Raw genomic sequence first — 10,916 nt, 5'->3', positions numbered from 1 at the left:
AATTAGCTTACTGTTTAATTAGGTTACTATTAGCTGCTAGATGTTCATTAGATGTACTGGTTGATATACTAATGATAGTACTGGTTAAAGTTTGCATTGTTTAGGATCATGATTATCTGATTTTGTGTGTTATAAATTAATTGGGAATTTTCAATAAAGTAGAGTTCCTGTTTGCACCTAAGTTGGTGTCGTCTAGTTCTTGGGTGCAATTCCCAGCTTTAATACCTTGTTCCTGTTTTCCAGGGGCGAGGAAGCAACTCTCTGAAGGAGGCACCCACGTGGGGTGCCAGGCAGTCCTCCACAAATACCATCTGACCTAGACCTCTTCTCATGTTGTTCTGCTGAATATTATTACCCTGAAGACATTCGGATAGCTTTTCGTTCTAGCATGCTATATCACAACATGCACAAAACTTTAATGTGTGTAAGACAGCTATGCTCTGCCATGGATAATTCATGTTCAGCATGTTGCTGAGCTGATTCTTAGTAATTTGTAAAATGCAATATAAAGAATTAAAAATTAATAAAATAATACATTAATAAATAAATGCATGCATGCAAGCTTACCAAACAAATGTAAGCCCAGGATGCATGTAGCTGGCCAGCTAAGACCAGTCCTAGGTTGCTAATATGGTTCACATATGTGTGTATACCAAACCTGCCAATAACCTCAGTACAGTATATATGTGCATATGTTAAAGCCAAAAGCAGAATCATTGCTGTAATTTATGTCTTTGATTGTTATATGACATTTCTATATTCATTGTGTTAGCAGAAGCAGAAAAGGAAAATATGCCTTTAAGAGTTAGTTAAAGGTGAGCCAATCACAGCCAGCCTCACACTGTACAGAGCCTTAACCAATCCCAGCCAGTTTCACATGTGTGCCTGTGTAAAACTCCCTGCTAGGATTTTCTAGAGACACATGCTCACCAGACAGAAGGGGAAACAGACAGTTCCAATCAGAAAAGCTTTATGGAAACAGAGAAGGCCAAATAGGTATTTAATGCACTTGTGTGTTCCTCTGTTGTTTAACAGTGCAGGTAGATCTGTGTCTAAAAACTGTTGTATGTGTTTACTTGTAGTTCCACCAAATTTACGAACTTACGAATCAAGTCACTGTAGAGTAATCTAACGAATTTATAAATCCAAGTGAATTTATCAATCTATCGAAATATACAGAATGAATTTATCAAATCTATTGAACCTATCGAGATAAGCTATCGAATCAACCCAATGTAATACGAATTGAACCATTGTAATATGAAAGAAACAAGCCATTGTAAGCCGTGTTATATGAAGAAGATTAAAGTTATTAAAGAAGTTAACTAAAGTATTCGGTGTGCTCTTTAAACCTACTGCATCCATAGAGCGGCATTGGAGGAATTACAGAGTAAAGTCAGTCTAATCAAACAAAGAAACAGCAATTGCATAATTTTTCTAATGCCACAGCGCACTAGGCACCAAAGGGTGCTGCGCCTGCCACAATGCATATTTGGCAAAAAGCACCATTTAGTGTCAAAGCAGACTGATAGTCATTATAATTAAATTTGTTTCACTCAACAAATTTATGGCCATCAGTGTTGACACCGTATGGTGTTGTTTTCTGACAATTACACATCCTGGGCTCACATTTGTTTATATTTTATACAGATACCATGTAGTTGGTAACTGGGTTTGCCCAACCTGGGGGAGTATGACACTGGTCTGTGCTTCCCCATGGGTTGTCAAGCATTCCTTTTTTGTGCAATAGAAATGAGGAAGAAGAGTAGATGGTCCTCTGCTCAAAGTTATTTTCCTGTAAAGAAAATGTTTAACAATTAAATTAGGTTGTGATGACAGAAAAAGAATGCCAGGTGTGATGGTAATAAGAAGGGGATTAACACTGAATACACATAGGGCATAAGTTCAGAAATGGCCAGGAGCACAAAGGAGCAGCAAGACTTAGGAGACCAGAGATGGCACAGGTAGAAATGAAGTAGCCTGTGGCCTGTTGGGGTCATGTCCCAGAGATAGAAATGAAACACATAGAGTTGGGTGCACTAAGAGGAACATGGAATAAGAATTGTAAAAACCAATTTGAGTAGCTGCATTGAAAGGTGCTTGCAGAGAATCATCTAGTGAAGAATCTCTCTTTTTTTGTAGTGTGGTTACCAAGACTTTTCTCTTGCAGTATGACCACCACCCTAAGGACCACAGGTTACATGTAACCCAACCCTGTTTTTTTGCCAACATCACCGACCATTCATCTTTTGATATCAGTCTCTTTGTATAAAACACAACAGGCTGGAGGGCGGTTACCCCCAATGTAAACAGAAACCTGTATCTATATTGTTTATATTACTAATGAGGCGATCTTTTGTTCTTTCATTTTCTGTGTTCAAATAATGAATGACCCCCAAAGGAAGTTCAAAGGATAGCAAAACATCTTGGGACTGTGTCTTACAGCAGAGCTTAGAGGCAGTTTGTATTGTAAACACACAGTGAAAAAGCATCTCCCATAACAAATTCTGATCATGTGGAGCAGTAACAGTATAAGCAGGTCCCGACCTGTCAGAGGATGAACAAACATCCATTACCAGTTAGATTGCATTGATTCACATTACATGAGCACACTAAGCAATGTTACTTATGCACAAGCACACAGTCACTAAGCACAAACATGTTAAGAGGCGAGTTGCAGACGTGTCTGTGCGTCTGCCTATGGCTCATTCCTATATTAATCTTCTGTGCTCTTGCTCCTTGGAGACCGGCACATAAAACTTCTCAGAAAATGAATTCACCTAGTTATTAATAATAGTCATTTGTGAAAGAGTACGACCATTGTAAATGGAATTGTTTACATTTAACAATTATCCAGCTGGAACAAAGTGTGATATATAATTATTTGCCATTATAATGTGATTATTTATTCCGGTCGAATAAACTTTTCATACTTAGGTCTGTTTAACTCAGAACCACTGGAGTTCATAACCTCATTTACCAACAGGCACATGAACACAAAGCGGCAGCAATGCCTGCTGCTAAACTCCTGACAAAAAAGGATATAGTGTGTGCTTATAACCTCTATAAACAGGTAAAGCGTTATTAAACCCAAAAACAGAACTGTAATGTATTGCAGTTTACTAATCCTTAGATGTGGTGGCTGCATTGGTTTTCTCTATCATATTTTTTTTAAGTTTAATTGAAATTTATTTATCATTTAATATACAAAACAACAATACCAAAGAAAAGAAAGACAAGAAAAGCGGGGGGGAAAAAAGACAAAACAGTATGTTTTATAAACATATCTCACTATAATGTCAATTCGGTTTTTGTCTATTTTATACCTGGTGATCCGGCCAGTAACGCTTTCTGTCTTAGGGTGTTTCCACTCTGGATGGAGGAGCAATGAAGACACCTTTTGGACAGGAGTTTCAACCTCTGTGGTGGGTAGTGTTAGACTAGCAGATTTAGATGGATTTGACTAGCAAATTAAAGCCAGACTCCAGCTAACACTTTTAAGCAGCTACAGCAACAGTTTTTGTTTCTTTTGAGATAAAGGTTTAACATAAATGAATAAATGTTGACCATTGTAAGCACTCCTGTAAGTTATAATGTGTTTGTCTCAACCTTCTACCTGCCACTTTTGCTGGACAGCTTGGTCTGTTAAAGGAATTTGAAAAGTAAAAGACTTACTGGCTGAATTGCCAGATGAAAAAAAAGGAAAAAAGGCAGCCACCAATTTCAAGGGTTGGTAAGCAGCAAGATCTAAATGTTTTGCTGTTATGTATAGTACCAATTTGCAGTGGAAGTTTAGTCTAATGTACGACTGGTTAAAAATATTGCCTCCCCCTCCTCCTATCTATGCACCTTAGGAGTAGCTTGCATCCAGGTGACAGTAACCAGTCCTTGAGCTTTGTTTTGGTTTTATTAGGGCAATTGAACTTGGATAGGGTAAGGGGTGTATGGGATGCCCAATGGAACTGTGAAACTGAGGACAGCTTCCTGGAAGTATATATAAGTTTCTTGCAAACATAAATGTTCCTCTTGGAGAGCTAGCCAGTGTCTCCAGTTGTAGCACCCCAGACCCCAGATTCTCCCAATCCAGCCAATCTGTGTGAATCCTTCAGCAGGGGATCCAATGCCTGTGACTTTAAGGGAAGACAGTGCTCCTTCCCCTATCAGAAGAAGGACTGAGTAAGTAAACCTGCACCCCTGAGCCAGTGTTGCTGGTGGGTCGTGGCCTTCTAGCTGGGCCGCTCCTTCCTTGCAACACAGGTGGCCCTTTCTCTGGGGGCTGGTGAAGTCCCAAGCTTTGCTCCTTCCAAGGTCCCTTCTTGGAGGTGAGTTCCACTGAATCTGGGCCACCTCCCAAGCTCCTGCTCTCAAACCTCACTTGCTTTCTATCTTTCATCTGAACTCTCCTGCTGCTGAGTAGGCTCAGTTACTCTTAAAGGCTTTCCTAGCCCCTTGCCATGCCTCCTGTTGGGGATCGGCCAGGATCATCTAAGAGTACAGACCCGTCATTGCTCACCTCCACCCACTGCTTCTAGATCTTTCTCCAAAGTCCTAGAGCAAGGGAAAGTCCCAGAGAGCTGGTCTGCAGAGCCTCTTAGCTCTGACCGCAATTTGACCCACCTGACTATAACACCCAGGCCGCTACTCAGCACTCCTCTCTAACAATTACAGCTAGAGCTCCCCCTAGCTGACTAGGAGAGTGCAACACTTTAATCAGTTTTAGTGGGGTCATGTGTTCCAGATGCTGCTGCTCTCCTATGTCAGGAAAGCCTCAACAACGGGTCTATATTCATGGAGCTGTGATGTGACCCAGCAGCCTCCACTGTCAGCACTTCTTCCCATCCCCTGTAACATCCTGCAACAACATACTGCGGTCCAAATGCTTAAGGGAAAGCTTATGACATAAGTTAACCCAAAGTGAAGGTTAGGAATAGGAAGGAAGGTCCTAGAGCCAGTACACTGTAAATGTAAGATCATTTGTCTAGGAGGTCAAACAACCTGTGGACATACTAAAGGGAATTAAAGTGATTCTAAAGGCTTACAATTTTTTAAAGAAAAATAACAAACATGTCTACATTTACCTGCTGTGTGTAGTGGTTTTGCACAGAGCAGCCCTGATCCTCCTCTTCTCGGGTCCCCCACCAGCACTCCTGGCCCGTCTCCTGTCGGGTGCCCCCACAGCAAGCAGCTTGCTATGGGGGCACCCAGCCATGCACACTCCCCAGCCACTGCTCCATGTGTCTATTTACACATGGAGCAGTGGCTTAGCCCCACCCCTCTCTTTCTCATTGGCTCACTGGCTGTGATTGACAGGAGCCAATGGTTCCCACTGATGTCTCAGCCAATGCGGAGAGGGAATCCCGGGATAGCTGAGACTCAAGTGCACATCGCTGGATCAAGAGGGGGCTTTGGTGAGTATTAGGGGGGGCTGGGGGTATGCTACACACAGAAGGTTTTTTTACCTTCATGTATAGAATGCATGAAGGTAAAAAACCTTGAGCCTTTACAACCACTTTAACAGAGAGTGGTGCAAGCACAAACTTGCACCACTCTTCTAACCTTGAAAAGTGGAGCAGATGCTGTTCCCAATTAACAAAAAGGGACACAAGCCCCTTTTGAGGAGATCAGTTCTCTGTTCTGTTGTGTCTGTTACAGGCACCACAGAGAACAGAAAGCCAGAGCTGCATGCTCCAATCTCTGCCATCTCCACCCATTATAATGGAGCAGAAAGCTTAGTTCCCCAGACTGTGACTAAGCTGATCAAAAAGGTGAGCTGCATACCTCAAGTGTCTACCTGGGATGTGTTAACCCCTACAGAAAGATCTGGAAAAAATCAATGCTCATGAAGAGGTGAAACCTTGCTGAATACAAATGTGTGTTTTAGGGGATAATCTTACCTCTTTTTAATGTGCTGATTTAAAATTTGGGGGTGCAATGCGCCCAGGATATAATCAGCTAGGCCCATATACAACATTTGTGGCTACTGTTGAGACAGTGGGGTGTTCAACGTCATTTAAGCCTGAAATAGTTACTGGCAATGAGAACTTATCTGAGTAAACCTATGTACACTCTTTTTTTATGTTGTTGGGACTGCTGGAAGTGAAAAGACAGAGTCCAACTATGAAACAAGTGGCTCCACAAATTCAGTATCACACATAGGTGGAAGATGATCCTTTTAAGAATCAAGATATTGGTGTCCCTGGTGTGCCTATCTGGATGCTAGACACATCATCCTCCAATGATGTGCCAGTGGGAAGTCATTCCAGGGTTGGTCAGGTGCACAAAGAATTCAGTGATGTCTCCTCCTATGTTTCAATTTGGGATCCCCTAAGGCTAAGCCTAGTGCTTTGAATATGTTGTAGCCAGTGTAAGACATTGCTTACTGCATGAAAGGTAAGATTTTCTCTTTGTACAGTTTTCAAAGTTTTCAAAAGGTATGATGACCTGGTCTTGGTACCCTCTTTGGGACAAATTATATGCAGAACTAAGCTTAGAGCAACAGCCATCACCCTTTATATTAGGGGGTACTTGCCATTTTATTATTTAATATTTGCTTTGCAACATGTTGTTAACTCAGGACAAATACCTGTCTTAATATAGATTATTCTGCTTTCAGTAGGAATCTTCATCTTTTCTACCTGCCCTCACCACTGTAATCTTCCAGTGTGGCAGCAGTTAATACAGCTACAGGGCTGTATATCAAGACAGCCGACTGTGCCTGCCCTTTCCTGCCCAATTCACCATTCATAGAAGTCATACTATAGCTTTTATGAATGACACAGGATCTCTTGGGATGGGTGGATGACTGATAGCTATATTCCCTCCATTTATAGATCCTGTGTCATTCATAGAAATCTTAGGAGGTTTTTCTGCTGCCCTCTTCTGTCTGAATTTGTAAATGCCTGTGAATATATAATGTATGCATATCTTGTCCCTGGGGTGTTGGCTTTGAAACTCTGGAAGGAGAAATTGAAGAGAAGGGAGAAAATCTCAGCCACATGCCCTGTCCATGCTGCTATTCCCAAAGCCAGAAGTGAAAGTAATACAAGTATTCCTATGATCTAATAGTTTAACTGCAGCTGCTGAGTATATATCTATGACAGCCAAAGTATCTCTGTCAGATAGCTAGGTTTGTGCTACTGTATATGTAGTGATCTCCTTTAGTATATTGATAGGTGAACCTTTTTTTATTGCAATATAGCTTATATGCAGCTCCTGGTATTTCAGTTAACCCCGTCCCTTCTGCTCTGGGATTCTATAGCTGGTTTTAGCTTAGGGCTTGATAACCAGCATAGGCTAAAGCCAGGTTAGGCATCTGGTGGCCACATCAGGATCATTAGTAGAGATGAGCGAAGTATTCAAAAATTCGATTCGACTGATTCGGCGAATTCGTGGAAAAATTTCGATTCGAGTCGAATATATTCGCTGCGAATTTATCTTATAAAAGGGTGTTTCTAGGCTTCAGAGAGCCTTTATATTAGTGCAGAACACTGTACCTTTAATTTAAATGCCCTTGGAGTCTGCTGGGGAAGAGAAATAATACTGACAGTCAGTATGACATGCAGATGAGTGCCGTCGATCTTAGAATCACCGCACACTTCACTCATTTGGGCAGTCACGGGGCCAAAACCAGAGTGTGGAGCCACAGTGTGGCGGTGGAGGCAGCAGCAATGGGAGGCCATACAGCACCCTATGACAAAAATGGAAACCACCAGCAGTGTGAGGAGACCTGAAAGTGGCACATGGCAGAGTGTGGCGATGGAGACAGCAGCAATGGGAGGCCGTACAGGGACCCATGACACACTCTGGACCTGGCAGCAGCATGAGGAGGCGGTACAGGGGCCCATGACAGATTACGGGCCTGGCAGCAGCATGAGGAGTTGGTACGGGGGCCCATGGCAGATTACGGGCCTGGCAGCAGCAATGGGAGGCCGTACAGGGACCCATGACACACTCTGGACCTGGCAGCAGCATGAGGAGGCGGTACAGGGGCCCATGACAGATTACGGGCCTGGCAGCAGCATGAGGAGTCGGTACGGGGGCCCATGACACACTCTGGACCTGGCAGCAGCATGAGGAGGCTGTACAGGGGCGCATGACAGATTACGAGCCTGGCAGCAGCAACTTGGACAGGAGGACGTTCAGCTTCTGCACCGTCGGGTGCGTGCTCGCAAACTGTTGTCTCTTGGAAACGGATTCCAAGAAAGACTGCTGACGGAATCCGTGAAGAGGAGTAGCAGGAGAAGGAGCATCTGAACGAGCGGAATATGCCAACAAGCGACAACAGGGGCCCATGACAGATTACGGGCCTGGCAGCAGCATGAGGAGTCGGTACGGGGGCCCATGGCAGATTACGGGCCTGGCAGCAGCAATGGGAGGCCCGTAATCTGCCAGCACCCTATGACAAAAAATGGAACACACCAGCAGTGTGTGAGGAGACCTGAAAGTGGCACATGGCAGAGTGTGGCGATGGAGACAGCAGCAATGGGAGGCCGTACAGGGACCCATGAGAGACTCTGGACCTGGCAGCAGCATGAGGAGGCGGTACAGGAGCCCATGGCAGATTAGGGGCCTGGCAGCAGCTATGGGAGGCCCGTAATCTGCCAGCACCCTATGACAAAAAATGCAACCCACCAGCAGTGTGAGGAGACCTGAAAGTGGCACATGGCAGAGTGTGGCGATGGAGACAGCAGCAATGGGAGGCGGTTCAGGGACCCATGAGAAACTGTGGACCTGGCAGCAGCATGAGGAGGCGGTACAGGGGCCCATGGCAGATTAAGGCCTGGCAGCAGCAATGGGAGGCCCGTAATCTGCCAGCACCCTATGACAAAATGGAACCCTGGGCTGGGGCAGGCAGAACCGCCGTATCTTTATCACGGTTTTCCCAGGCCACCGAATGGTGATGCTGCATATGCTGACGCAACGCTGTAGTCCCAACATGGGCCCCCTGGCCGCGCTTGACTTTCTGGCCACATAGTCGACATACGGCTACGTTTACTTCCTCGGGAGGCTTGACGAAAAATTGCCACACCGCCGAATAGGAAACTTTGCCCCCGCTACTCCTCACTGGCTGACTGCTACTTCCTCCGTGCACACCGGCACCACTACTGGCCGTGGTGGTAGGCTGCAGTGGAGCTGGTGCTGTACTCCGTGGCCCCTTGCCTCCACTGACACTGCTGCGACCCTGCTGCCTCCTGGCAGCAGCAATGGGAGGCCGTACAGGGACCCATGACACACTCTGGACCTGGCAGCAGCATGAAGAGGCGGTACAGGGGCCCATGGCAGATTACGGGCCTGGCAGCAGCAATGGGAGGCCCGTAATCTGCCAGCACCCTATGACAAAAAATGGAACACACCAGCAGTGTGAGGAGACCTGAAAGTGGCACATGGCATGAGACACTGTGGACCTGGCAGCAGCATGAGGAGGCGGTACAGGGGCCCATGGCAGATTAGGGGCCTGGCAGCAGCTATGGGAGGCCCGTAATCTGCCAGCACCCTATGACAAAAAATGGAACACACCAGCAGTGTGTGAGGAGACCTGAAAGTGGCACATGGCAGAGTGTGGCGATGGAGACAGCAGCAATGGGAGGCCGTACAGGGACCCATGAGAGACTCTAGACCTGGCAGCAGCATGAGGAGGCGGTACAGGGGCCCATGGCAGATTACGGGCCTGGCAGCAGCAATGGGAGGCCCGTAATCTGCCAGCACCCTATGACAAAAAATGGAACACACCAGCAGTGTGAGGAGACCTGAAAGTGGCACATGGCAGGGGCATGATTCATGGCAGATTTAGTCAGTTGTGTCAGGAACTGGTGGTTTGAAATCCAGACTAATCCACGCCTGATTCATTTTCACAAACGTGAGTCTCTCCACACTTTGGGTGGACAGTCGTGTCCTCCGCGGAGTTACAATACCTCCTGCCGCACTAAACACGCGCTCCGATGCCACGCTACTGGCCGGGCATGACAGCCTTTCAAGGGCAAATTCAGCTAGTTGGGGCCAAAGGTCAAGTTTCATTGCCCAGTAGTCAAGGGGATTGTCTACCTCGGTTGGCAGGGTGCTGTCCAAGTAGGCCTAAGCCTGTTGTTTGAGGTCCTGCTCCAGGTCCACCTGATGCTGCTGCGGCTGGTTAGTAGTTTCCTCAGTGCGCTGGTGAAGAAAGCTACTCATCATCGACTGCAGACTGAGGCAGCCGCTGCTGGTGGAGCTGCCACTGCTCCTACCACCCCACCCTCCCCTGCTGCCATGGCAGCGGAACGCGAGCGCACAGGGCCCACAGTGTCTGAGGATGGACGTTGGCGCAGAAAGGCAGAGACCAGCTGACTACATAGGTGGTTTTTATAGTACGTTATTTTGGCCTCCCTCTCAGCAGGTGTGAAAAAGGCCACCATTTTTGAACGGTAGCGAGGGTCCAACAAGGTGGACAGCCAAAAGTCATCCCTCTGTCTGATGGTTATTATTCGGCTGTCGCTACGCAAGCAAGCGAGCATGCTATGGGCCATTTGTGCCAAGGAATGCGAGGGACTCCCTGCCTCCATCTCCACAGCATACTGCCACGGTGCGTTTGGGTCCTCTGTCTCCTCCTCCTCCTCCTCTACCAGATGCTCCTGCTCCTCCACTCCTGTCCGCTGAGTGGAAAAACCACCCATTTCACTCAATAATTCCTGAGCACCAATGTCCTCCTCTACCTCCTCCTCTTCTTCCTGTCCTGCCCCCACAGGGGTCATGTGGCGTTGAGATCTGTGCGCCATGTCTACCGCACCCTAACCAGCCATTGTTAACAGCATTTGTTCCAGGACGTGCAACAGAGGAATGACGTCGTTCATCCCATAGTCCTGCCGGCTCACGAATAGCGTGGCCTCCTCAAAGGGCCTGAGCAAGCGCAGGTGTCACGCATGAGCTGCCAATGGCTGACATCT

This window comes from Staurois parvus, unplaced genomic scaffold (assembly GCF_062004578.1).
Source record: "Staurois parvus isolate SC_StPar_1 unplaced genomic scaffold, SC_StPar_1.0 ptg000014l, whole genome shotgun sequence".
Classification (NCBI taxonomy): Eukaryota; Metazoa; Chordata; class Amphibia; order Anura; family Ranidae; genus Staurois; species Staurois parvus.
This window is presented reverse-complemented; position numbering follows the sequence as displayed.